Raw genomic sequence first — 27,982 nt, 5'->3', positions numbered from 1 at the left:
AAGATTTTAAAATTGATAGTGGTGATGGTTGAGAAAATCTGCAAATATACTAAAAACCATTGAATTGTACACTTTAAATATGTGTTTTACACTATGTGAATTACATCATTTTTTCTTTTCTTTTTGAGACAGAATCTCATTCTCTCACCTTGGGTAGAGTGCAGTGGCGCCATGGCATCAGCCTAGCTCACAGCAACCTCAAACTCCTGGGCTCAAGCAATCCTTCTGCCTCAGCCTCCTGAGTATCTGGGGCTATAGGTGTGCACTATGATGCTGGCTAATTTTTCTATTTTTAGTAGAGACGGGGGGTCTCACTCTTGCTCAGGCTGGTCTCAAACTCCTAAGCTCAAGTGATCCTCCTGCCTCGGCCTCCCAGAGTGCTAGGATTATAGAAACAGGTGTGAGCCACTGTGCCTGGCCCAAATTGTATCTTAAAAAAGCTTTAAAAAAGGAATCAGAATAAGCTAAATTCACAGCCTCACCAAGACTTTCATGAGAAAACTAAGACATTGATTGTGAAAGACTGGATTCAAAAAAATGGAATGAAGACATCTCACTGGACTCAGATGAAGCCACGAACCTTGAACCCCTCAGTTACTCTTGCCAGTGGAAGCAGCCTGCCTCGTGCTGGAGGGCCCCCTGGGGGCTGTGAGGCAACCTGAGCCTGGCGGCTATGTTGTAAGAGGATGTCTGTGCTCTTCCAGACCCGCCTCATCCACCCTAGATCTGATGCATTTCCTATCAAAATTTCAGTACATTTCCACACATAGTCGACTAATGTTTGACGAAGAGGCTAAGAACACACAATGGGAACAGTAGTTTCTTCAACAAATGGTGCTGAGACAATTGAATATCTACAGGCACAAGATAAAATTAGACACTTACAACATACAAAAATCAACTCAGAATGGACTAAAGACTTAAACAAAAGACCAAAAACTGTAAAACTACTAGAAGAAAACAGGGAAAAAACTCTAGGACATCCTCCATCCAGGAAATAATTTTTTGGATATAACTTCAAAAGCACAGACAACAAAAGCAAAAATAGAAAGCAAAAATAGTTTTACATCAAAGGAAAACGCATCTGCACAGTAAAGGAAATGATCAACAGAGTGAAGAGACACACATGCCGTGATGGGAGATAATTGCCAACCACACATCTGAGGGCTCACAATACGGAGCACAAGTTAGATCTTACAAGGGAAGCACTTACTAACATTTCCACTTCTCTGTTCACTTTTACACTCCAGCAATCTCTGCTGGTTTACATTGTTCTAAATATAGGCAGATTTTCTTTGCATAAAATTCCAGAAAAATGATTTGGAGAGAATAGAAGAGAGGTTTCTTTAGCTGAATCTGGCGGGGAGCAGGGACGATGTGTAGAAATGTGTCTGGGCATGCCTGTCTTCAAAATCCAAGAATTTCCAAAGGAAGCTCCCTTGGTGGAAAGGATTCTAGGCAGAAGTAAGCTGTGCTGTTGATTTGTTGAGTCAAAACACATTCACAGATGTGCTTTGGGCTTGCTCAGCTCTCAGGTGCCTTGACAAACAGCCTGGAACATGTTCAAGGTGGTTCTCCAGACAGCAGCATTCTTTCCTCTGACCATCCTTGCCAGAACGGCTGGTAGCAATGGTAATGGTTGCAGTCTTGCCCACGTTGTACAGAGGGCAACTGGCCAAGTTATTTTTAATACAGGGCTGACGGACCTGGTTCTTCCGTGGCCACAAATCACTGATCACAGAGGTGAAGGGATAGTGGGATATTTCCATTCTCATCTTTCTTTCACCATGAATTTCCTTAACTGTATCTTATTACTGAGCCAAGCTGGAGACAGAGCAAGGGAAGAGGCTCTTCCAAGCACATGAAGTTTAATGGTAAGTGCCCCAGTGATCTCTCATCTGCCCACCCTGAACCTGACACTGACCCAGCCTTAAGATTCTTCCATCAGGCACCTGAGCAGGTCCCAGGTAAGAGAATCTCATCTGGCATTCAAGACCAAGAACAAATGAGATGGATGGGGGATAGAATCAGGAGAGACACTGAGATGGGGAGTGACCTAAACATGGGCCAAGGCAGAGATGTAGTTTAGAGCCATTGTATGGTACATTATTTTATAGTCAGCAAGAACCTACAGTCAGTAAATTCCAAGTTTATGAACGTTCTCCTTTCCTTTCCTGAAGACAGAAAGTTGAACAAGAGGATGTCCTTGTGTACTTTCAGATCTTCAATTACATATACTTTTCCCACCAGAATTACAAAACAGGTGTTTGCTGCAACCAATGTAGAAGGGTATTAGATCAAAATAAAAAACTTCACTGATTTTATTAATTTCAATACTATCTAGACTGTAAACTGAGAAACTGAAATACATTTATCTCACAGTTATGGATATAAGATTCTATTAAATTTTAAGGACGATTTTGGTATGTTTCTCTCTCCCCTGTTGCTTTTTATTCCTTGTATTTTCTTTGATTTTTGTGATGTCATTCCTTTTCTGGGTGAATGAGCTTTTGTTAAAGAAAGAAAGCTCATAGGGTAGTTTCTTCGTCTGTAGACAGAGAGTCTGTAAGTATTTAAAATTCTAGCCAAAGAGATTCTCCTTATATTTCCATAATTCCTTTTTTTCCCCATTCCATCACCCAACCCATATATCTGAAAACTTTTCAAGCATTTAAAAGTCTTTATTTTATATACCTTGAACCCAAAATATTTTATGTGACCAAAGTTGCAGAGGGGACATGAATTAACTTACATGTTTTTACAGATAATTTATATTATCCACAATAGAAGTGAGAAGCAATCTGAGTAACATCAAACAATAAAACCAAACAGAGAACTTTAACCTTGGAATGCAATCAAGCTAAGCAACCACTTCTGTCATTTCCATGCCTGGCCTGGACTCCTTCCTGGCTGAGCCTTTGGTCGGTTTCACTAAGACTCTGCCAAGTAATGGTGGGAAGAAAGTTCCAGTTCATGGGAATTCATAATGTGCCAAGTATATTAATACTTGGAAACAGATAGAGTTGATTTTTGTTTAGAGTTTGTGATTATTAAATACATTATGCAAAAATGAGGCCGTCTGATTTGAAGACCCCCAGCGTGGGCTAGGCATTCTCACATTGCTGCACAGTGTCTGTAATGGCGGAAGCCTTGGGTGGAAAGGAAAGAGTGTGGAGCATGAATGTGGAAGCATCTGAGGCCAACTGAATTCCAGCCTGTTAAAGACAGAACAAAACAAAAGGCTGCTTTAGTCACTGAGGATATAGCAGTGAAAACAAATGATGTCTCCGGTTTCATGAGCTTATATTCTATTAGATGGAGATAGAATACAAATAGATATATAAATGAAATATTCAGTAAATGGGATGGGGTGCATGCCATGGATAAAATAAATCAGGGTGCAGCAGATAGGGCAGGCAGTGGTGTGCCACTGGTATTGGATGGCCACGGACACCTCTTATAAGGCGATATTTGATCAGAAACCTAAAATAAGTGAGGGATGAGCCTTCTGACTCCCTGGGAAAGAAGCGTTCCAGAAAGTGCAAGGAAAATGCAAAGGTGCTGAGGAGGGAGAATGTGGGCTGTGTTTGAAGACCTGCCAGGCAGCTGTAGGTGACTGAGTGAAAGGGAAGGTGGTGGAAATTTAGGTGAGGGTGGTGTCAGGTAGTTGGCCATACCAGGCCTCAGAGGCCATTTCAAAAACATGGCTTTTACCTGAGGTGAAATCGAAGACACAGAAAGATTTTGAGCAGAGTAGTGAAATTTCCTGACTTTGACCTCTAGAAGACGCTGGTTGCTGTGTGGAGAATAGGCCATAGGATTTGTAAGTGTGAAATTAGGGAAACCAGTTAAGAGGCTATTGTAATAATATTAGGGAGATAATATTGCAAGGGATTAGATCAAGGCAACAGTAATGTGATGAGGGGTTTGGATTATGGATATCCTTTGAGATTCCTCCACGGGGTTTCCTGACAGATTGAATGTGGACTGAGAAAAGCCCAGCTGGAAGGACGGACTTGCCATGCTCCATGATGGGAAGACGGTTTGAAGAGCAGGTTTGGAGGGGCTGGCGCAGGAAGGCTGTAGAAATCAGCAGGCTGGTCTCAGACATGTCTTTTAAGTGGAGACATTGAATCGAGCATTGTATGCACATTCTGGAGTTCATGGGAGAGATCTGGACTAGAGATACACATGGGAAGTTTCAGTGTCTACACTGCATTTCCGTCACCTGAGCAGTGAGCATAGCTGGAGAGGAGGAGTCACATGAGGACTAGTCCTGGAGGACCTCATACCCAGTGGAGGGGGACATGAGGAAGAGCCCACCAGGAAATTGCGAAAGAGCACCCAGTAAGCAGGAAGAACACCGCGAGAGTGTGGCATCCCAGACGCTAAATAAAGGCAATGCTTCAGTGAGGAACAAATGATCAACTTTGGCAAGTGCTGCAGACGGATCACGTAAGATGAGGCCTAAGCACCTGCCACTGGGCCAGCAGCATGGCGGTCACTCACTGGTGACCGTGAAGAGAGCTGCTGCAGGGAAACGGTGACGATCGAAACTTTGTTGGAGAGCGGGTAAGAGAGAATGGGAGGGAGGGATTTGAGATGGCTCAGTAACAAATACCCGCAGCTGGGGGATGTTTTGGGCACAGTCCAGGCGGCTCCAGGGGCAGGGCGGCCAGACATGTGCCCAGTGCGGTCATCTGGGGCCTCACCAGTGTGTCTGCCATCTCCAGCAGGAACCTTCGAGGCCACCCTGGGAAACACTGCCCCAGTCAGCTAGAAGGGAAAAGCTTGGCGATGGTACTTGACAGGTTTATGTGGAACCAGCCATGGTTTTAGGGAACACCAGCACTGTATTCCTAAATATTAACTAAACCTTTTGCTGCTTGGATCGCACTGGCTTTGACTGTCCCACGGCCACATCTAACTGCAAAGAGAGCCCACACTGTGCAGTCAGAGACGGGAGGAAACGTACCAGGTGAACAGGCAGCCTGGCAGACAGAACTCTTCCAGGAGGACTGCAGCGAAGGGCAGAGGAGGAGCTGAGAGCTGGAGAGCTGGAGACGGTTTCTTTTAAAAAGAAATTTTTTAAATTGACTGTACCAGCTTATAATCAAGCAACTTGTGTACTGTTTAGTGTTCCTTGTTTTGTTCATATTATTCTTATAATATTACACATCAGCAATAGCATGGTAAAGTTATTCCTCAATACTGGAGAAAGTACTTTTACTTGAATATATTTTGTATATTTTTAGTATTTTTGTTTGAAGCTTAATTTTGAGTTATTTGTTTTTCTCCAATCAATCTACTTAATGAAGTGGATTGGAATAGTTTCTGGTATGTTTGTTAAAAATCAGTTAAATAATTAATCAGCACCTCCTACAGTATTACATTCTTGCTTTCTCATTACATTTCATTCATTTGAAAGTAAATATTGGGCATTGGAATTATTTAGTTAGAAATTCACCTGGGCAAATTAGAAGTACAATGTTTTCTGAATCATGACTTACACAGAGTAACCCTAGAAGTAATATCTTCTTTACATCTGGGGTCTGTTGTCATAACTCATTATCACCTTAGAGTGAATCTGATGAAGCTCGTTGGTTATCAAGGTTTTTTCATTATGCTCCCCCAAAATGAGAGAATCTATGAATTTGAAAGAGTATGTTGGGGGTGAGGGGAACATGAGAAGTTTGAAGTGTCCTATTGGAAGGATGTAAAAATAAAGATCTCAGAAATTAGACTATTCTGAATCAGTTAACATCATTTAAGAATTTCATTTATTAAAGGCACATATTTATTATCCCAGACCCTCCAGGCCATAGAGAATGTAAGCAGAACTTGGAGCTGGATGGGGAGAACTTAGGGGCCTGTGGGAGCCAATGGGGCACCCTGAGGTCCTAGAGTGACTGCTCACCTCATTCACTGGACTTGGTCCTAAACCAAACCCCATGTGCATGATGGCGAGACAGTGTGGGGCTCTCATGCTATGGGCATGAGTAGACATTGCCCGGGTCGGCCCAGGTGGATGCTCTCAGCCTGGGGCAGGGCATGCCAAGGCAGACTGTCCAGTTCACGTTCCGTTGGTGCCAAGATCTACTGTCTGTGCTATGGCCATGGGGCAGACGAAGGTACCTGACATGGGAAATGTTTAGTGTTCATCCCATAGTTTCTCCTGGCCCCATTCATGTAAGCCAGACCTTTTACCCCTGAAGGGGAAATGATACTGTAAGGAACCACAGAAAGTCTGTCCCGGGGATTGGGAGTGATGGGGCACCTGCTCCAGACTGTCCTTGTGAGCCTTGTGTCCTGGCGAGCACAGCCAAGTCAGCCGGGCTGACCTGGCCTTGTGAAAGGAGAGGAAACATCACTGGAGGTGCCAGTAAAGACGGAGAACCAGGGACAGCGAGAGCAGCTCACGGGCAGGGCCCAGGAATATGGGCAGAGGACTTGGGATTGTGGCAAAATCTGCAAAGTGAGTCACAGGTCACTGGAAGAAGCTCAGATGAGAGAAGGCGGCTGAGAGGCAGAGCGGCACTCGGTGTAGTCGAAGAGCACGCAGCTAGGAAGGGCGTGCGGAAGTCAAGCCCAGGCACGGCTGGCTGCAAAGCGGGCGTCTCCCACCACAGCAGGCTGCTCTGGGACTTGGGGCTGACGCGTCTGACTGGAGCAGGGCAAGTGATTAGTGGGAAATAAAGAGAGGGATAGGGGTCAGATGTGGATGATCTTGTGTGTCCAGCTAAAAAATTAGGGAGAGAAAAAATCATTTACGAGCCAAGCGATAATTTGAACAGTAGTGTGATGGGGAGAGGAGCTGCAGAAACATGCAGGATGAATTCCTGTGGGGAAAGATTGAACACAGAGGTTATTGTAGCAGAATTGAAATGTGTGAAGGGAAAAAATAAGTGCATGCTCTAAAAACTAGTTGTACCATTGGCAACAGGGCAGGAATATATATTCTTACTTAATTTTTAAAATAAAACGTTGTACTATCAAAATGAATGACACTTGAAAGAAAGTGAAGTTGTGCAATGCATGTTCTTTCCCCTCATTTAACTCCAAAGTCTTTTCAAAGACCCGAGGAAGGGTGTCCATGGAGATTTTTTTTTTCACATTTTTTTTAAATTTTTTTTTTATTTCGGCATATTATGGGGGTACAGATTTTAAGGTTTCAATAAATGCCCATTTCCCCCCCTCCCCCCAAAAGTCTGAGTCTCCATCATGACCATCCCCTAGATGGTGCACATCTCACTCATTATGTATGTATTTCCGCCCCTCCCCCCTCCCCAATACCCTATTACTGTAGTACCCATGTGTCCACTTAGGTGCTGCTCAGTTAATACCAGTTTGCTGGTGAGTATATGTGGTGCTTGTTTTTCCATTCTTGGGATACTTCACTTAGTAGTATGGGTTCCAGCTCTAACCAGGAAAATATAAGATGTGCTATATCACCATTGTTTCTTAGAGCTGAATAGTACTCCATGGTATACATATATCACATTTTATTAATCCATTCTTGGATTGATGGACACTTGGGCTGTTTCCACAGCCTTGCAATTATGAATTGTGCTGCTATAAACATTCGAGTGCAGGTGTCTTTTTTGTAGAGTGTCATTGGATCATTTGGGTAGATGCCCAGCAATGGGATTGCTGGATCAAATGGTAGATTCACTCGTATCGCTTTAAGGTATCTCCATATTGCTTTCCACAGAGGTTGAACTAGTTTGCAGTCCCACCAGCAGTGTAGGAGTGTTCCTCTCTCTCCGCAGCCACGCCAGCATTTATTGTTTGGAGATTTTTTGATAAAGGCCATTCTCACTGGGGTTAAGTGATATCTCATTGTGGTTTTGATTTGCATTTCCCTGATGATTAGAGATGTTGAGCATTTTTTCATATGTTTGTTGGCCATTCTTCTGTCTTCTTTAGAAAAGTTTCTGTTCAAGTCCTTTGCCCACTTTTTAATGGGGATGTTTGATTTTTTCTTCCTGATTTTCGTGAGTTCTAAGTATATTCTAGTTATCAGTCCCTTATCGGATGCATAGGATGCAAAAATTTTCTCCCATTCTGTAGGTTGTCTGTTTACTTTCATGACTATTTCTTTGGCTGTGCAGAAGCTTTGTAGTTTGATCATGTGCCATTTATTTATTTTTGTTGCTGCTGTTATTGCCTTTGGGGACTTCTTCATAAACTCGTTGCCTAGGCCGATGTCTAGGAGAGTGTTTCCAACTTTTTCCTCTAGAATTCTAATAGTTTCATACCTTAGGTTTAAGTCTGTTATCCAGCGTGAGTCGATTTTTGTGAGAGGTGAAAGGTGTGGGTCCTGTTTTAGCCTTCTACAGGTGGCTATCCAGTTTTCCCAGCACCATTTATTGAAGAGGGATTCTTTTCCCCAGCGTATGTTTTTGTCTGCTTTGTCAAAGATTAGATGGCTATATGAGGATGGTTTTATATCAGGATTCTCACAGCTGTTCCACTGGTCAATGTTCCTATTTTTGTGCCAATACCATATTGATTTAATTACTACAGCTTTGTAGTATAGTTTGATATCTGGCATATTAATGCCTTCCATTTTGTTTTTGTTGCCTAGAATTGCTTTTGATATTCGGGGTCTTCTTTGGTTCCATACGAAGCATAAAATTATTTTTTCTATATCTGTGAAGAATGCTGATGGGATTTTAATAGGTATTGCGTTGAATCTGTAGATCAATTTGGGTAGTATAGACATTTTAATGATGTTGAGTCTGCCGATCCACGAGCATGGTATGGATTTCCATCTGTTTACATCCTCTGCTATTTCCTTCCTCAGTGTTTCATAGTTCTCCCTGTAGAGGTCTTTTACCTCCTTGGTTAAGTATATTCCTAGGTACTTTAATTTCTTTGTTGCTATTGTGAAGGGAATTGAGTCTTTGATTTGGTTCTCAATTAGATTGTTGTTGGTGTTATATGAATGCCTCTGATTTCTGTGTATTGATTTTGTATCCTGAGACTTTACTAAATTCATTCATCAGTTCCAGCAGTTTCTTGGTTGAATCTTTGGGGTTTCTAAATATAATATCATATCATCAGCAAACAGTGAAAGTTTGTTCTCTTCTGCCCCTATTTGGATACCTTTAATTCCACTTTCCTGTCTGATTGCTGTAGCCAGGACTTCCAGCACTATGTTGAATAGAAGTGGAGATAGTGGGCAGCCTTGTCTGGTTCCAGTTCTAAGTGGGAATGATTTCAATTTTTCCCCATTCAGTATGATGTTGGCTATGGGTCTGTCATATATGGCTTGTATCATTTTTAGGTATGTCCCTTCTATGCCTATTTTCTTCAGTGTTCATATCATGAAAGGGTGTTGAATTTTGTCAAAAGCTTTTTCTGCATCTATTGAAAGAATCATGTGGTCTTTGTTTTTGCTTCTGTTTATGTGGTGAATTGCATTTATAGATTTACATATGTTGAACCATCCCTGTATCCCTGGGATGAAACCCACTTGTTCGTGATGGATCATTTTTTTGATAGGCGTCCGGATTTGGTTAGCTAAGATTTTGTTGAAAACTTTTGCATCTATATTCACTAGGGATATTGGTCTGTAGTTTTCTTTTTTTGTTGCATCCTTTCCTGGTTTTGGTATCAGAGTAATATTTGCTTCATAAAAGGTAGTTTCTGCAAGATAGGTACTAGTTCTTCTTTGTAAGTTTGATAAAATTCGGGTGTGAAGCCATCTGGACCGAGACTTTTCTTCTTAGGGAGATTTTTAATTGCTGTTTCTATTTCAGCTCTTGAGATTGGTCTGTTCAGGGAATCTATTTCTTCCTGGTTGAGCCTAGGGAGGCTGTGTGTTTCTAGAAATTTGTACATTTCCTCCACATTTTCCAGTTTGTGTGTATAAAGATTTTTTAGTATTCATAAATTATGTCTTGTATCTCTTTGGGATCAGTTGTGATATCTCCTTTTTTGTTCCTGATGGAGCTTATTAGAGATTTCTCTTTTCTGCTTTTCATTAGCTTAGCCAATGGCATGTCAATTTTGTTTATTTTTTCAAAGAACCAACTTTTTGTTATATTAGTCTCCTGAAGAGCTTCCCTGTTTTCAATTTTGTTTAGTTCTGATTTGATCTTGTTGATTTCACTTCTTCTGCTGGGTTTGGGGTTGGTCTATTCTTCTTTTTCCAGCTCTTTGAGTCATTTCGTTAGATTGTCTATTTGTGATCTTCTTGTATTTTGGTTATAGGCATTTATGGAGATAAACTTTCCTCTCAGAACTGCTTTAGCTGTGTCCCAGAGGATTTGATAACTTGTCTCTCCATTGTCATTTTCTTCATAGAATTTTTTTATTTCCATCTTGATTTCTTCATTTATGAAGTAATCATTTAGTAGGAGGTTGTTTAATTTCCACATTTTTGTGTAGAAATGTGAGTTTCTGTTAGGGTTGATTTCTAGTTTTAGTCCACTGTGATCCGAGAAGGTACATGGTATGATTTCTATTTTTTAAAATTTCTTGAGATTTACTTTGTGTCCTAGGATATGGTCAATCTTAGAGAATGTCCCGTGAGCTGATGAGAAGAACGTATATTCAGTGGATTTGGGGTAGAATGTCCTGTAAATGTCAGTCAGACCCAATTGTTCTAGAGTTTTGTTTAAGTCCATTATTTCTTTATTAATTTTCTGTTTGGAGGATCTGTCTTGTGCCGTCAGTGGGGTGTTGAAATCTCCGGTGATTATGGAGTTGCTATTAATTCATTTGCTTAGATCCAGTAAGGTTTGCTTTATGAAACTGGGTGCACCTAAGTTGGGTGTATATATATTTAAAATTATTATCTCTTCTTGTTGAAGTGTGCCCTTCACCATTACATAATGACCCTCTTTGTCTTTCACTACTTTTGTTGGTTTAATAACTAAATTGTCTGAAATTAGAACTGCCATGCAGCCTTCTTTTGGCTTCCACTTGCCTGGAATACCGATCTCCACACTTTTACTTTTAGTCTATATGCATCCTTGCAGGTTTTATGTGTTTCCTGAAGACAGCATATACTTGGCCTGTATTTTCTTATCCATTCAGCCAGCCTATGTCTCTTGAGTGGAGAGTTTAAGCCAATCACATTTATTGAGAGAACTAATAGGTAAGGTAGATTATTGTTCATTCTGTTGGGTTGGATGTTGTTGCTTTGATTTCTCTCTTGAGCCATTGTATTATCTGGCCTTTAATCTTTGGGTTTTGGTTGTTTTTATATTCGTTAGTTTTTATTATGGCATTCCTTGAGTAGCACTGTTTTGAGTACTTCTTGTAGGGCTGGTCTTGTCTTGATGAATTCTCTGAGACTTTGCTTATCTGAGAATGTCTTTATTTCTCCTTCATATACGAAGCTTAGTTTTGCAGGGAATAAGATTCTAGGCTGGGCATTGTTTTGTTTCAGAAGAGTGAGAATGGGGCCCCAGTCTCTCCTTGCTTGTAAAGTCTCAGTGGAGAAGTCTGGTGTTATTGGCTTTCCCTTGTATGTTACTTGCTTCTTCCGTCTTACAGCTCTGAGAAGGGCCTCTTTAGTTGATATTTTGGTCAGTCTGATGACTGCATGTCGTGACATCTTCCTGTTTGCATTGAATCTCCCAGGGGTCCTCTGAGCTTCTTGAACTTGGATATTGAGATTTTGAGCAAGACCTGGGAAATTTTCCTCTATAATATCTTCAAATAGCTTGTCCAACCCTTGAGTGTTGTCTTCTTCCCCTTCTGGTAACCCTATGACCCTCACCTTAGGTTTCTTCATATAATCCCACATCTCTTGTAGGCTTTGCTCTTGTTTCTCTACTCTATCTCTGTGACGGTTTTATTTAGTTGGAGGGTGTTATCTTCAATCTCTGAGATTCTTTCTTCTGTTTGATCTACCCTGTTCTTGAGACTTTCCACTGTATTTTGTAGTTCCCTAATTGATTCTTCATTTCCAGGAGTTCGGTTAAACTTTTCTTCATTGTGTCTATTTCTTTAGTGAACTTTTGTTCTAGGTCCTGGAAGCTTTTTGTGGTTTCTTTGTGTTGGTGAATGAGTTGTTCTTGCAGGTCGGTAAGTGTTCTTATGATCCACATACGAAATTCCTCTTCTGTCATTTTGGTTGCCTGATTTCAGTTGGTGTCTGTTTCTAGGGGGCTGGTGCTCCTCTTTGGGGGTGTGTTTTCCGTTTGGTCTTCATATTTCCTGAGTTCCTTCGCTGATTTCTTCCCATGTTGATCAGTTGTTGTTTCTTTCCTTTAGGTTTTTGTTTGGGTATTCACACACCTTGTTTAGTCTCTGAGCCGGTAGGTGGTATCTGTGGGTGAGATTCGACCACTCCCTGTATGAGGAGTCTGTAGGTGCCGTGAAAAGGGTGTGCAGGATGCCCTCCCTGTCAGTAGGTGGCGCTTGCTTGGAGGAACAGGCTACACCGTTGTTTTTGTGTCCTTTTATCAGCTCTTGTTCCTGTAGAGAGAACTCTAGTGCCTCAGGTGGTGGGTGGAGCCTTGGGACTTCCAGGTGTGTCCTTTTCTCCCCCTCAGTGAGGACTGGTCTAGGAGAGAGTCTGGGCGGAGCTGGGTTGGGTAAGCCTGCCCTCAGGCACCACCAATGTCGTTAGCAGGGATCAAAGTTCTGTTCTCTGCTTCCAGGAAAAGCTGTCAGGGAGGGGCCGGAATGGCCCCGCTCAGCCAGAAAGTCTCTGTGTGGGGGTGGGGCTGTCTGAGACCCGCAGTCTGGAGCAGGCCTCACTTCTTTCCACCCTCCCCAACTCTGCAGCTACTCCTGGGCCTCTGCCAGCAGGCCAGACCTCACGCCACCAGGCCTCCCCTGGCTGTGATGCCGGCGGGGAGGTTTCCTGTGCAGGAACACCACCTGGGCTGGACGTATGGCCTCCTTTTGGGAGGAGGGTTGTCTTCTAGGATGCTAATCTTTCCCTGAAGGCACACACACCTCAGGAGGCTCTTCATGTAAATCCCTTATGTGCCCCGGGCAATGCGAGACCTCAGTGCACGGGATCTGGTCTGCAGGTCTGACCTCTGGGTCCCAGAGTTCAAACTGTATCCCCACCAGGAGAGGCATGCCGGTCCCAATTCACCCACAGGGAGCCCAAGTTGGGTCTAAGTCTCTCAGCCTCAGGGTCTGCACCGTTCTCCTTGGATCACCGTGCCAGCAGCACCTGGGAGGGCGGGCAGGTAGGGAGCTCACAGTCTGAGTTCCCCTTAGTCAGTTGTAGGGTTCCAAAAGGGAAGGTCCCGTTCCCTGGAGGTGCCTCCGGCTGGTGGTTGTATTGTCTCTCTGGGCAGCCTCGGGTAGGGTCGGGGGAGGGGAGGAGGAGGCAATTTGGCGCTTCCCACGCGGCTTGGGTCTGTGCACATGGAGGTGCCCTGCAGGATTTGGGCGTCTGGTGCTGTGTCCGCTACAGGCTCACCGCTAGCTGGCGGTGGTCATCTCTGGGCTTGTGTCTGCAGGTCTCTCCACCCACTGGGGAGCCACTAGCAGTTCCAGATGCAGGGGAGGGGAAACAGCCGATCCACATACCCTTGCCGCTGGTCTCCGGACTGCTCCGGTGGTCTCAGCCTCCAGTTCTCCTCCGCAGCCTCCTCCCGTGGAGTCTCCCGGGGTCTCAGGTACCCCTCCTTCCGGCCCTCATCCGCTCTATGCTCGTCTTTTTGCTTCTTTTTTCTAATTTCTGCTAGAATCTGTCTTTTCTGCAGAGACACTTTGTCTGGCGGTGTTTCTCGTCCACCATCTTTATCCTCCCCCTGAAGACATTTTTGATGGAAGGACAGATGCTGCTGATCTTTGTATGTGACCAGCTCAAATGGTGAGTAATTTCTCACTGGCCTTTGATTGGAATCTGACTCAATGTCCCACTGCATTAATATATCAGAAAATGAACTTCTCCTGAAAGATCTAGTTAATTCTTAACAACACGGAACAGGGTGCAAGTTATTGATGAGAAATTCTGATTTATCCAGGACATATCTAAGTATTCCTTTTAAAACTGGCTATAATCTGGACATACTAAACATTAAGATTTATAGGAGTGTGAACCTACCCTTGTTGTTTTCTTTGAATTAAACCAACATTTCTAGTGTCAAACAATAAATGAATTTCAAAATAAGATTATTTTAAAAAATCCTTTTTCATAAAAGATCCTTTAATACTAAATGTAGTAGGAAAAATACCGAGATTTGATATTAGGAAACTTTAAGACTTTGTTTTATGTCTCTGTGAAAATGAATACCCTCTAAAATCAGTTTTTTATTTATATGGCAAAGTTGGCTATTAAAAGGAATAAAGTTTCTACTCATTCTTTTGCCTGTTCTGATTAGGACTGCTCTTTTGCCAGGAGGGGCTGAAGTTTTTCCATAAATCATGTAGTTTCCAGTGAGTGTTTTCAAATATGCTCCCTGAGCTTCCTGGCCACAGAGCTGGATGTGGACTTCAGTGGGCCAGACGACGGCCCCACACCCAGCCGGAGTGACAGGTCCAGCTGGACATGCTGTGGCAGTCACAAGCTCTCCTGGGATTTTTCCGATCGTGCCAGTGAGGCATCCACCCTCCAGTTGACGTCTGTACTCTCAGCTCTCAGTGGCAGCGGTGCTGGCTGAGTGTGCACAACCGACCCAGCACGTGAAGCAAACGCAGAGCAGCAGCGGGGAGACGCTCCTGCGTCAGCTAAACGCAGCCGAGCAGCCCTGCTCTTTGGTCGTCTGGCTGAGCGAGCCAATATATTCTGAGTTTTGCTCCCAGACCAGGGCTTCTCCTCCTCATCAGACAAGGGCTTCCCTGAGCGTGCCAGAGGAACAAAGGCTCTGTCTGAGCATGGCCGTCTCTGGGTGAGGTTCTAAGCAGCGGGACAGAATCCCCGACCCTCACAGTCTTTCCTCGACTCTTATCAACTTGTCACTTCTGAAGATTTTGAGGCAGTTATTTTGTAGAGTATTATTAATTTGTGTTTCTCTGAAGTATCCTAGAAATTAAATGTATGCTGTGCATTTTCAATGAAAATCCCCTGGAAGTGACGGTGTGCCCTTTGTGCTGTGGCTGTCGGGAGCCTGGGATGGGACTGTGTCTGCCAGCTTCTCCACGGCAGTTACTCATTTTCCCTTGCAAGCCGGGCACATTGGGGTTAAATGCTAACCTGCCATCTGTGTACTCGAGTTAATGAGCAGAGGAGGCATAATGAGGTTCTGTAAATATCTCAGTGCCCAGCAAACTCTCGTCTACTAGTTTTAGCATCCATTGGTGTTTCTTGGAGTGCCAGATGGTCATTTTCTAATCCTTCATTTCCTCAACCTTTATTAATTATTATGGTATTCTACTATACCACAAAACCTATATTTCCTTCATTTGTTTGTTCATTTATTTACTTATAACATTATGAGTTCACAACTCTTATTTCATTCAATAATAATACATTATTATCATTATTTAGTTTGATGCTCAAATTCCCAGATTTGAATAGTAGGAGCCCCTTCAAGCTGACTTGTGTGTCCGTTTGGCATGTCCCTATTATTATTATTATTACTTTGAGCACTTAGTTTCTTGCACCGAACTGTGTTCCAGACTCATCTTAGACCCCTGCCTCAGCACTGGGATCAGCCATTTTCTCCAAGGAGCCTGGTTCCACTCAGTTGACAATGATATTTAGAAAGCAAGGCTTGGGTCCCAGGTGTGCTCATTGATACTGGGTGGTCATTGCTCCTCTTCCCTGGTGGGCACCTTCCTTGCCGCCCCTGAGCTGTGACGAGGCCCTCGCCTCTCCTGGGCCGCAGCATTCTCCTCCCGGCCTCTGCCTCCGTGGGGCTGCTCTCCACACCCCACTGGGCTTTGGCACCCAGCCCTGGACCCTGCCAGCAGCGGATTCGGAAGTCAAGCTTTGTTTTCCCGTTCTGGCTCTCACACTGGGCACACAGATACCTTTGCCACCTGGCTCGGCCCTGTTAGCTCCTGCCGCCCATCCTGGGCTGAGTGCACCTTGTGGCTGTTGGCAAACTCCACTAGCTCGGGAGAGAGGGGCCCGGTTTCCACCGGCACGGGTCTCAGTGGGGCACGTCTGTGGCAGGAGTGAGCTGCATCCCCTGCCAGCCACAGCCACACACAGACGGCAGCAATTGGGTGTCTGGAAGTAGCTTTCCAGCTGTAGTATCTAAGTGGGTGATGTTTCTTCCCCTTATTTTATAAGTGTTAGAATATCCAGATCTGTTCAGATCACCAGAGAGAATTTTCTCCACGAGACAGAAATGGTACTCCAGTTACACTGCTTGGCCTATAAGAAAACATACAGTATTTAACGTTCGAAGTGCTCAGAAAAATATCGACAGGTCAGGTTTGCCATGGAGAATCCTCAGTATAAAGCCATTTGTTTCATGTGGAGAGTCCAGATAGGTAAGATTTCAAAGTCCTAGAAATTCCTTTTCTTCTTCCATCATTATTCTTTTCCTCTCCTTAACATCTTTATGTTTCCATTTTAAAGATAATTTTTATTACAAAAGTAAAACAATTATTACTAAAACTTTTAAAAACTACTTCCCATAAACTTCCATGAGACAATTAGAAAATTTCTTACTTATATTTTGAAGGGTAATTTTGAATGACCTGGAATTTTCTGTGACTTTATTTATCCATACAAGGTCCCATTAAGAAAAAAAAAGTCAGTAAGTCAATTACTGAAGATTCTTTAAAGAGCAGATTTTAATACTGTCTTTGGCATTTGGCATTGCATACATGATACATTATTCCCTAAGGAATAAAACAAGTAGAAGTGTTAGTCTTATGCAATGAGGCAATTTCCCCTCTGGTGTCACTTAGATCTCAAGACAATGGCAAAATCTGTCCTGAGGGAGGATCAACAGTTTTCGGAGCTTTTCATCATGTCTGTTGGTATGTATGAACAGGAGTCACTGATAACTTTTTTTCTTTTCTTCATAGTAAAATGCCATTTTTAGTGCTTATTAAACTGGAATCAACTGTTGCCATTTCTAGAAAGAAAATAATTCCTTGCTGGATTATTATAGCAGCAGAGCTTAAAATAGAGCAGTAGAGCATTTAAAATAATGTTTTTTTTTGTGTGAAGAAATAGAAACATTGCAAATCCTGAGCTTCTTTTGAAATGAAGAGCAAAGTTCAGTTGGACAGCTAACAGCCACATTTCTGAGAAGAAACCCTAAGGGTGTTCAAGGAAAAGCATTAAAATGGTGCAACCTCTGTAAGTTAGAAAACAGGCGCCCTAACATGCTGAAAGGAAAATGTTCAGAAAAGAATTATGTGCTTAAAAAAGTATTTCATTACAGATATTAACTATAAGATATATTTTTATTTTTTAGAACCAAATATTTAAAAGTTAGGCAGTCATTTAGAATGGCTCAAGATGAAATGACTGAGATGTCTCTTTCTTCCTAGATGGTCCTGCGTGGATTTCCAGCAAGGCCCTGGCAGGGCAGCCTGCCCTGCTGTGGGGCCCACTCTAACTCTGTGATACTGAGTAAAGGTTGCAATAGTTATTGTAATAAAGAATAAATACTAGTATTTATTCATAATAATATTAAATAATGTTTATTATTAATGATAAATATTTTATTATTTAGTAATAAATATTGATTGGCTGAATATTTTTGAAATCTACTTTTCAAAATCTCTCTTATAATTAAATAATCCTGAAGGTTTGTGTGGGAGGAGCACTAGTTATGAGCTCTAAATGCTTCTGGTCATCATCAAACTGCAGCACAAACCACAAATATTCTTCCTCAAAATGGGGTGCAGGATTTGAAGTCAAAGATCTGGGTTCAAGATTCAACTGTGTGACCTGGCCGAACCGTAGAACCTCTTAGAATCTTAGTTTTCACCTCTTGGTTTACCATTTTGAACTTTGACTGTAAACAGTAGATGAAATAATCTGTGTTGGAAAGAGCTCCATATTGTTAGAGCCGGTTTCCTTCGGCCCCAGGAACAGAGAGGCAGAATCGCTGAGGCTGCAAAGCACAGAGGAGTTTATTGGCTAGCTCGAGCTCGGGTCCAGGTCCCAGCACCAACGCAGCGGCCTCCCTACGAACCAGGACCCCGCCCTGGGGTGTAAGTCAAGCTTTTATACTTTTCTGCAAGTTATACACGCTGTGTACACCTTCCCCCCTCCCCCTTAGTCCATTGGTTCCTTTAAAAGTGGCTGATCCTGTCGGCTCCTGATTGGCTCCTTCAAAAGCCGCAAGGGTCATTTCAGGGAAGGGTGTTGTGGGCGTTACTTCGGGAAGGGTGTAGTCCGTGAAGTTTTGGGGAAACCGAAACTTAGGCCTACTCCAGGAAGTGCAGCCTGTCATGGAGTCACTCCTGCTCTCATTCCTGTTTCTTCTTTGCCTGTGGCTACTGCTGCAGTCCTCACTGTCAGCACCACAGCAACGCCATAGGCGCAGCTCAGGGACCCCAGGCTATGTCCGCAGGGGCTGGTATCCCAGGGACAGATTTTTTTTTCTTGTACGTGATCAAATATGCATTGAAAATATAAGATTAACTGAAATTAACTTGAAAAATTAATCTAACATCATCAGGTAATAGCTCATTATTGAAGCATTAGGTGCATATAAGTTGTATATATTATTAAATAGTAGTCACATGTAGCTTTATTAATTAGGAAGAAAATCTGTACTGATTTACCTTTACTGAGTTATTTTTGGGAAAAAGTTCCCAGAATCCAGTAGCCTTGCCATGTGGCTTTCTCTGCTACATAATCATTGCCTATTATCTCTGTCTTAGAAATACTCAGTGTCTCAACAGTCTTAGTTACTGCTAAGTTAGTTAGGAATGTTTTTGTCTCTTGGGGAGTATTTGGCAGGAGGGCCTGGCTTGGTGTCGGCAGCCCCCCCTGCGTCCAGTGCTGCGTTCCCAGCACACAGTGGTGTAACCGATTGGTGATTGGTGTGTCCTGTGGCTCCAGGGCGGGGCCCCAGGAGCCATCCTTGCCCCTGGCGCAGGCGGCCTCAGGAGGGAGGACCCCCTGCCAAGGCATGAAGGAGCCTGGAGCGGAGCGTGGCTAAGGGAAGTGTGGATAGAGAAGTCCAAACTCTGAAATAATTTAAAGAGATTTATTCTGAACCAAATTTGAGGACCATGACCCGGAGCCACACAGAAGAGTCTCAAACAAGTGGACTCACTGTGGTTGAGTTACAGTTTGGTTTTTATACATTTCAGGGACACAATAATTAGAATCATAATTCAATACATGGAAGGCATATGTTGGTTTGGCCCAAAAAGGGCAGGATGTCTTGAAGTGGGGGCTTGCAAGTCATGGGTGGGTTTAGGGATTCCTTAGTTGACAATTGGCTGAAAGAGTGAGGCTTTGTGCAAAAGACCAGGAATAAGCAGAAAGGAATGTTTGAATTAAGATAAGGTTTTCTATCTTCATGTGATGCTATATTGGAATTAGGTTTGGAAGTAAACCGCATCATAAAAACCTGTTTACTGAGATTTTATCATTTATAGGTGTGACTCATTAGGTCCCCTTAGAAAGGAAATTTTGGGGCAAAGAAAACATCAGAGTTCAGTCATCAGTTCCCCCTGTTGGCCAAAGATCATTCCATGGGATGCATGCGCAGGCCAAAAGCCACAGGAAGTCCCATGGCGCTAGGAAGGCTCATTTCTAGAGTTGTGTATTTGGCTATCCAGTGTTGGTGACAATGATTTCAAAATCGGTGGTGTTATATCTTAGGGGAATATAAGTGACTTGAGCTGATTTAACAGCCAATTGTTAACAGGCCAGAGAGAGTCAGGCCTAGGTTTCAGTCTGAAAAACATCCTAGACCAGATCTATTCTGCAAGCTATCATGATCCTGGTCTTTGGCTGTTTTTTTCTTCTTTTCCTGTATCTGGCATAGTATTTACAAAAAACATATAATGATAATACAGCAATAATTATCATAAAAGTACTAAAGAGTAGGTTGATAGTTTTGGGCAAAGCCTAACTCTTTCAGCCAATTGTCAAGAATCCCTAAACCCACCCATGACTTGCAAGCCCCCATTTCAAAATGTCTTGCCCTTTTCAGGCCAAACCAATGTATGCCTTCCATGTATTAATTTATTATTCTACCTATAATTATTGTCTCCTTGAAATGTATAAAAATCAAACTGTAACCCAACCACAGCAAGTCCACTTGCTCAGGACTCTTGGGCGTGATTCCAGGACATGGCCCTCAATTTGCTCAGAATAAACCTCTTTAAATTATTTCAGAGTTTGTACCAGCACAGGCCCCCTACTTCGGGCCTCTCCTTGGGTAGAACCTGGTAAGTTCTCTTGAGACCTGGACCTCCCACTTTTGGTTGATGGTCCAAGCTTATTCTGAGCTGTCGGTTTTCTTCCTAGGAAAGGAATTGTTTGGGATCCTAACTTGATTTGGAAGTGCACTCTCAATGGCTTTCTCTGTTGCCTTTTTCCTCTTAAAACTAATCGCAGTGGGCTTGTCTGCATAATTGAGCAAGGAACTGAACTGTCTTTGGTGTAGATAAATGAGAGACTGAGTTCCTCAGCTCAGAAGAGAGAGGGCATTTTACTCCTCCCAGCAGAAAGGCACCCCTGCATGACAGTGGTGAGTTGGGGAGGGGGGAGTGGGCCTGAGTGAGTTGTCTGGGGTGATTCCCCAAGGCACGAGTGACCCTATAGGGAACCCCCCAAAATTAATAAAAAGAAAGCTTGGCTCATCCAGGAAATGCATATGAAAGCTCATCGCTCAGTGTTTTGAGCCCTCTTAGAGGTACAGGACCCCGAAGAGAGAAACTGAGACACGTAAGAGGTGGGACTGACTCAGTGGTAAAACATTGAGAACTTCACCCACAATCAGCACACTCGGATCCGCAACCTAAACCCTAGGTTACAGTTCAGTCCTCAGAAGCTCCCGGAGGGAATGCACACGGGGGGCAGTGCAGAAACAGAATCCACACACCTGGAAGGCAAGGCACGGCCAGATGCCCTCCCTTCACTCTGCCCCACGCCCGGATGCTGGGCTGGGCCAGAGTCCCAGGGCGGGGCAGCGTGTGCTGCTGGGGACTTGCTTCTGATTCACCCTGGCAGGGTGAGCTCATTGCTGTTCCCACAACAGAACAGAACTGGGCTCTATATTCCGCCACAACCAAAACATGAAATCATGTGTCTTATTTAATTTATTTAATTGATTATTGATTAGGTGAGAGGAGAGGACTAGTGTTCTTTAGCATTTAAAGTTCAAATGAGCAAATTAGGAAAATGGACTGGATCTGCCTGCATCATTTGTGTGCAAAGCACTGTGCTTTCCTCCGCCCTCCTTCTCCTTTTCCTTTCTTCCCTCTTTGGATGAATTCATGCTATTGTTCTGGAAAAATACATTTCTCACAAGACCATTTTTCACTAGCTAACTTGGAAAACCTGACTCATGGTGAGATGTGCACACGGAATGTGAGTCTGTGTGTCTTTATACGCTAGTCTATAAAGCTAGTCTACTCTATTGCTGTTACCTCGGTTAAGCACTTAGTACCGATTATTCCTTGCCCTCCCTTCCTTCCTTTCTCTTTCTTTCAGAACAGGGATCTTGCTTCATTCCCCAGGCTGGTCTCGAACTCATGGGCTCAGGTGAGCCCTCAGCCCAACTCCTGTGATTACAGGCGTGAGCCACCATGCCTAGCCTTTATCTTTTGATCTCTTCCTTCTTTCCACAGGTGGAATGCGTTTCATTGTTAGAGCTGCTTGTGCTGACCGATCAGGGACGCTGCTGCCCAGCGGGAGCCCTGCGTGCTGCGCAGGCCGTTCTGGGGGCGCCCTGTCCTGTCCCCGTGGTGGCTCGAGAGGAACGGGGCAGACATGAAGAAGGAAACGTATAATTTAGCCTTTCATGATACTCAGCCTTCGTTATTTTCTATGCTGGCGCTGGTAGGCAAACCCAGAGCCTGCACCACGTGCGCTGCCGCAGTCCCCGCCTGTGGGCGAGGGGTTGTTCCAAGACCCCAAGTGAGTGCCTGAACCTGAGGACAGTACTGGGCCCTATGTATACCCTCTTTTCTCGTATGCATACACGCCTATGATCAAGTTTAATTTACAAATTAGGCACAGTAAGAGAGTACCAAGCAATCACAGAATAATTATAACAATATACTGTGATAAAAATTATGCAAAGGTGGTCTCTCCCTCTCTCAAAATATCTTGTGCCGTACTAATCTGTCTTTGGACTGTGATTGAACGTGTGTAACTGAAACTGCAGACAGTGAAACTTCAGATGACGGGCACTTTTGTGCTATGTGATTGGATCAGCCAGAGGATAAATTGTTAACAACTGTTGTTATGTGGCAGACACCTTTCCCTGTATTACCTGTGCTATTTACTTAACACAGACTGGAGATAGAAAGGTTAGGAGCACCGGTGACGTGGTGTCAAGGCTTAAAGTTGGTTGGGCACCAGAGCCTTGCTGTGATTCTGTGAAGGATAGGGCAGGCTGCGTTTGACAGGACGCCATTCCGTCCCCTCCCTCTCATTTCCACTGTCATATACCAGCTATTCCTCATCCCCTGAGGACGGCGTCCCGGGCTTTCTCTCCACGCACAATTTCAACCTTCGGAGAAATGAGCCGCCAGATAACTGAGCCTCAGCATTCTTCCGGCATGTTCTAAGATCGTGTAGAAGGTGGACTTTGGCCACCTGCCTGAGTCTTGGGCCAAAGCTTAAGTCTGCTTACAACACTGGTCAAAAGCCTTGAAAATGATTTACGCGGCTGCAACAGAACGTAGTTCTGCTTTCTTTAGCAGGACGTGGCCACCCACAGAGCAGGGGCCCCTTGGCTCCAGTCAAAGCCAGCACGCTGGTTGCTGCCAAGATGAAGCCCCCAAGTTGCCTGCTGGTACACCTGTTCCCTAATTTAATCAGATTATGTTTGTGTTCTATCCTAATTGCTTTTAATTTTTTTGAGTTTGCATGTTGTTTTTCCCTTCCAATGGATTTTTCAAATAAATTTATTAAGTTTCCTAAAAATCAATTGCTTTAGAAATTTCACTAGAGCTAATATTTACTGATAACTTGCTGTGATAGAAAGAACATTTTTTACGACTTTGTATCCTTTCCATAAGAATGTGGTACATGCCTTCATTATAGTCTCCTTCAGGTAGTTTTGTTTACATTTTGTATTTATTCTTAGTTTTTTTAAAAGTTTTTGATGCTGTTGAAAATGGATGTTTTTGCCCATAACAATTCTCTTGTAGTTCCTGTTGATATATAGGAGAGCTGTACCTTTGACGTATTCATCTTGCATCTAGTAATGGTTGTAAATGATCTTATTAGTTCCAAGGGCTTTTCACTTGATAACCTTGGATTTTCTATGTGGACAACTAGATATATTAAAAATAATGAGTTTGCCAATTAACTTTCTAATATTTATACTTCTTATTTTTTCTTATTTTATTTAAGTGGCTGGGTCATAAGGAAAATGTTGAATAATAGCACAGAAAGTAGGTGTCCTTGTCTTCCTCCAGATTTTAAAGCAAATCCTTTTGTTGTTTCAAAATTGAGGATTTTTGGTATCCTCTTTTCATCAGGATAACAAAGTTCAGAAGTTATTTTTTAAATTATGAATATTTTTGAATTTTATTAAGTGTTTTCCTCAGGTCTATTAAGATAATCAGATGGTTTTCTGCTTTAACAAACCAGTCATTTGGAGAATGACTCTCACATACATTCTAATGTTGCAATGGCTTGAACTCCATGTAGCACTCTTATTCAGTGATGGATTCATTTTGCTTATATTTTGTGTAGGATTTTTGTGTTTATGTTTTAGAGTGAAATTGACCTGTAATTTCTTTTGTCTTGCCCATCTCTTGGGTGCCTTTGTTTTAGTTTCAGAAGCAAGTTAGGGAATCTTCCCTCTTTTACTGTTATCTGAGATTTTATTCAGATGCTAATCATTTGTTTCTAATAAGATTGGTAGATCTCTCCTTTGGAGCCAGGGTTTTGTTTGTGGGGAGATCTTAAACCGATGGATACTGAAACATTGTTACATAGTATTCTTACTTGAAGGAAAATGTAGACTATTATGAGCCTTTCTTCAAGCTGAAATAAAACGAAAATTCTCCACTTGGGATTTACAAGGGATACTGAGAACATATAGCCAGCAAACCATAACCGTAACATTTATTATAGCAATGTGGTGATGAATTGCATGGGTATTTTTCCTTGAAATGATCTGTTATAAATGCCAAGGGCATGATATAAAAATGCATCTCTTGGAGGTATTGCTGGGTGAATCCTAAGTTAAAATGATCATATATGCATTGAGACTTCTAAAATTGACTTAATTCAAATGTAGAATCTATAAATTCTTAGGGAATTGGACAGATTATATATCCTTCAAATAATTTTCTATAAATATGTTTTCTATTATTTAGGCTTTTGATGGGAGTTAGATAAGTGGTGTTTTGAGATTCTGTTTTATGGTGGGATCCCAGAGAGCTAGCATTCTACAATAAATATTTGGAAGATTTTCATGCGCATTTAAAATCAGGCAATGGGAATTATCAACCAGCCTGAGTAAATCTCAGTAGAGAGAGAGAGAACAAAAGAGGAATATATTTATAATGAGAGTTATGGGGTTTCTATTCTGTGATTTCTTAAAACTTGGGCTTCTAGTAATTTTATTCTAGCTTTGATTTTTAGTCTTAATACCCACCAGTTGGAAACATTATCATTATCTGAGCCCTGTATGACCTTCATAGCACTGAACTGAGATGGTAGAGACTAAGAAATGGTTCATCTACTTTTAGTTCTTGGGGTTTAAATCTAAGCTATAAGCATAGCTGTCTGTATAAAGCTTAGGAGACCATTCATTGCTGGCATATGTTCTTGTTTCTTTCTTTTGCTGCATCACTGACCAGCATCAGAACCAAGAGACTATTGAGAGATGCAAGCATTTGCAATTTCATCCATAAAGCAAGAAATATAAAGAGGACACAATAGTGGAGGGAAAAGTTTTAAGTTCATACTCCAAGTCAACTCCTGAATCATACTTTTGTGTTTCTGAGGGGCTTTACTTGGTCACACACTAGGGAGGATTTTGAAGAGGTAAAGTGGAAGCAGCAAGCCCTGAATTTGAGGACAGCAGGGACAGTGTTTGCCAGGAGAGACCATGGTGGATAGCTGTTCAGACCCACCACGGATGGATCTGCAGGGTGGAAAGGAAGGCCAGCACAGGGCTTGGCGAGTGGGGCACACCACCAGGGAAGCTAGAATGAGGGAGAGGACCCCTGCCCTCTACACACTCGAAATCTAGAGCAGCACTGTCCAATAGAAGTATAATGGAGCCTCGTGTGTGATTTAGATTTTTTTTTTTTTTTTTGAGACAGAGTCTCGCTTTCTTGCCTAGGCTAGAGTGAGTGCCGTGGCGTCAGCCTCGCTCACAGCAACCTCAAACTCCTGGGCTCAAGCAATCCTCCTGCCTCAGCCTCCCGAGTAGCTGGGATTACAGGCATGCGCCACCATGCCCGGCTGATTTTTATATTATATATATTAGTTGGCCAATTAATTTCTTTCTATTTTTATGGTAGAGACGGGGTCTCGCTCAGGCTGGTTTTAAACTCATGACCTTGAGCAATCCGCCCGCCTCGGCCTCCCAGAGTGCTAGGATTCCAGGCGTGAGCCACCGCGCCCGGCCTGATTTAGATTTTTTAGTAGCCACATTACAAGAATCTAAAGAAATGGGTGACATTTATTTTAATAATATATTCTATTTAACCTAACATATCCTAATAACTATTAAAACAGATAATCAGCATAAAATTATTAGTGAGATATTTTGCATTTTTAAACAATGCCAAGTCTTTGAAATGAAATCCAATGTGTAACTCACCTTTATGGTGTATCTCAAGTGTAAATATTCAAGAGCCACCTGTGGCCAGCTGCTACTGCACTAGGCAGTGCAGATCTCCGGGGAGAGAGCGACATTTGGAAGCAAAGGGTCTGTAAGGATGTGAGAAGAGCGGGGAATGCAAGGTCCTCTCCCCATTGCCAGTGGATCGGAGGGTGACTGGTCTGGGGCAGCAATGATCAAACCTTTTCTGAACCCGAATAGATACTCCTGAGCAAGAGCATTTGCAGCCTGCTCCAATGCAAATGCTTCCCAAGCCCCTGAGTGTCTGGGCAGGTGGAGCAATGCCCGGTGGGTGCTGGCCATGCCCCCTTCATCTGTGGCCTCTCTGCCCCCTGCCTGGGGCCTTGCTCCCTGCACAGGTGTCATTCCCAGAGCCCTCTCCACAATACCCCTGTGTTTCTTGGAACAACCAAAAGTAACATGGGTGACCTCATCGAATCCCACAGTAGCCCCAGGAAGTCCTGCTTTATGAATCTCACAGACGCGGGAACTGGAGCTGGGAGACGACTTGCCGAGGGCACAAAGCCGGCATGTGGGATGTGAAGCAAGGATTTGAAATCAAGAGTGCCTCCAGGGTCCTGAGCACTGTCCTGTGGTTGCAGCGTATTCAATCGTTTTAGTAGGTTAGAAAGTTATAAAATTGTTGATTTGAAACATTTTCTTAAACATCTTTTCCTCACAAGGTTTCTGTCCTCAAAGTAATTAGTGATCTCCTATTTCTGTTAAACAGGCTGGATTTGAAGACACGCATGATTTACCCAACCTAAGATTCCCAGTGCCATCTGCTAATGTCCACCGTCTGCAGTGTCAGCAGGGGCTATTCCTGGGGCCCTTGTGCTTACTACTCCCCTCTCCTTTCTGCAGTGCAGTTGTCTGGAAAAGAGCAAAGTGGCTGGGTTAGGGCATGGCGTGGGCCTATAGTCCTAGCTACACGGGAGGCTAACGTGGGAGGATCGCTTTAGCCCTGGGGTTGAGGTCACAGTGAGCTATGATCGCACCACTGCACTCCCACCTGGGCAACTGAGAGAACCCTTTCTCAAAAAAAAATAAAAAATAAAAAATAAAAGTGTCTCCAGGAAGAAGGAACTCAAATGTATTAACAAAAAATGTTTTGTTTTTCTCTTCACACAAGAGGGCGCTGTTTGCTAAAAAAGAGATGTTTTGGTTTAATCTGCCGGGTGCCAGCCTTCTCACCATGCCCTAAACTAAGAGTGTTACCACTGTGACATTTGTTTTCCAGGGAGTTTTTTGATGTCCTGTCCATCTGTCATTCGTGACACAGTCAGAAAGATAGGCAACTTAGACATCTATCAGTTATTTGTTGTGAATTATTTTGTTCTCTGCACTTCCTGAATAAATACAAATTCACAGTTGTATTCTTCAATAACAAAGCATTGTATACATATTTCAGGGCAATTTGCTTAACATGTCATATACACCCACAAGGATATTGAAAGGGTGTGAAATTTGTACTTGAGCACAGAAAGATTTCTCACCCAAAGATTGAGATATACAGAAGCAAAAAGTTTATTTACTTTCCTGAGAAAGAGAGAGAGAGAGAGTGAAAGAGCGACAAGCGGGGCGGCCGCACAGTGAAGAGAGGCGGGCACGGAGGACAAGCTGCCCGGGCTGGGCTGGCGGCGGGCGGGTGCTCGGCCCTGTGCTGGCTCCCGGAGGCGGCTGGCAGGGGAGACCTCGAGAGGTGCTCACAGCTTGGGCGGAGAAAGAATTCTCACACAGCGATCAGGATATATAGAAGTGAAAGCTTATTTAATTTTCCAAGAAAGAGAGAGAGGGAAAAGGGAGGAGCGGCCACGCACACAGAGGAAGGGGCGAAAATGCCCGCAGATGAGGAAAAGGTGCTCGGAGTTTTACATGGTGAAAATGGCTTTTCCCCTCTGCCGCCTCAGACTCTAACAGAAGCTGCTGCAAGATGCCAGGGAGTTCTTCATTTTTCTCTTTTCTCTGTGAGACTAGCTTATCTGAGTCCTTGGAATCGGGGTTTTTTGGCAGGAACTGAGGCAGAGAGCTGGAGCAGGGAGTTTGCACCCTACTCTGTGCTCAGGGCGTGTGGGGTCTAAAAGTTTATATTTTGGAAACTGCTTCTGTATGAAGGTGTATTCATATTTGAGACATTAAAAGGT

At 43.2% G+C, this 27,982-nt stretch overlaps 1 long non-coding RNA gene across 1 annotated transcript; it reads left to right on the top strand.

The window, feature by feature from the left end:
- Positions 1 to 4,208: 4,208 nt before the first annotated feature.
- LOC142861635 (uncharacterized) lies at positions 4,209 to 14,947 on the top strand. Its single transcript, XR_012912857.1, has 3 exons — positions 4,209 to 4,572; positions 13,686 to 13,795; positions 14,307 to 14,947. It is a non-coding gene; the product is annotated as an uncharacterized LOC142861635 (long non-coding RNA).
- The last annotated feature ends 13,035 nt before the right edge of the window (positions 14,948 to 27,982 follow it).

This window comes from Microcebus murinus, chromosome 17, assembly GCF_040939455.1.
Source record: "Microcebus murinus isolate Inina chromosome 17, M.murinus_Inina_mat1.0, whole genome shotgun sequence".
Classification (NCBI taxonomy): domain Eukaryota; kingdom Metazoa; phylum Chordata; class Mammalia; order Primates; family Cheirogaleidae; genus Microcebus; species Microcebus murinus.
The sequence above is the reverse complement of the archived record's forward strand: the minus strand, read 5'-3'. Positions and strand labels throughout refer to the sequence as shown.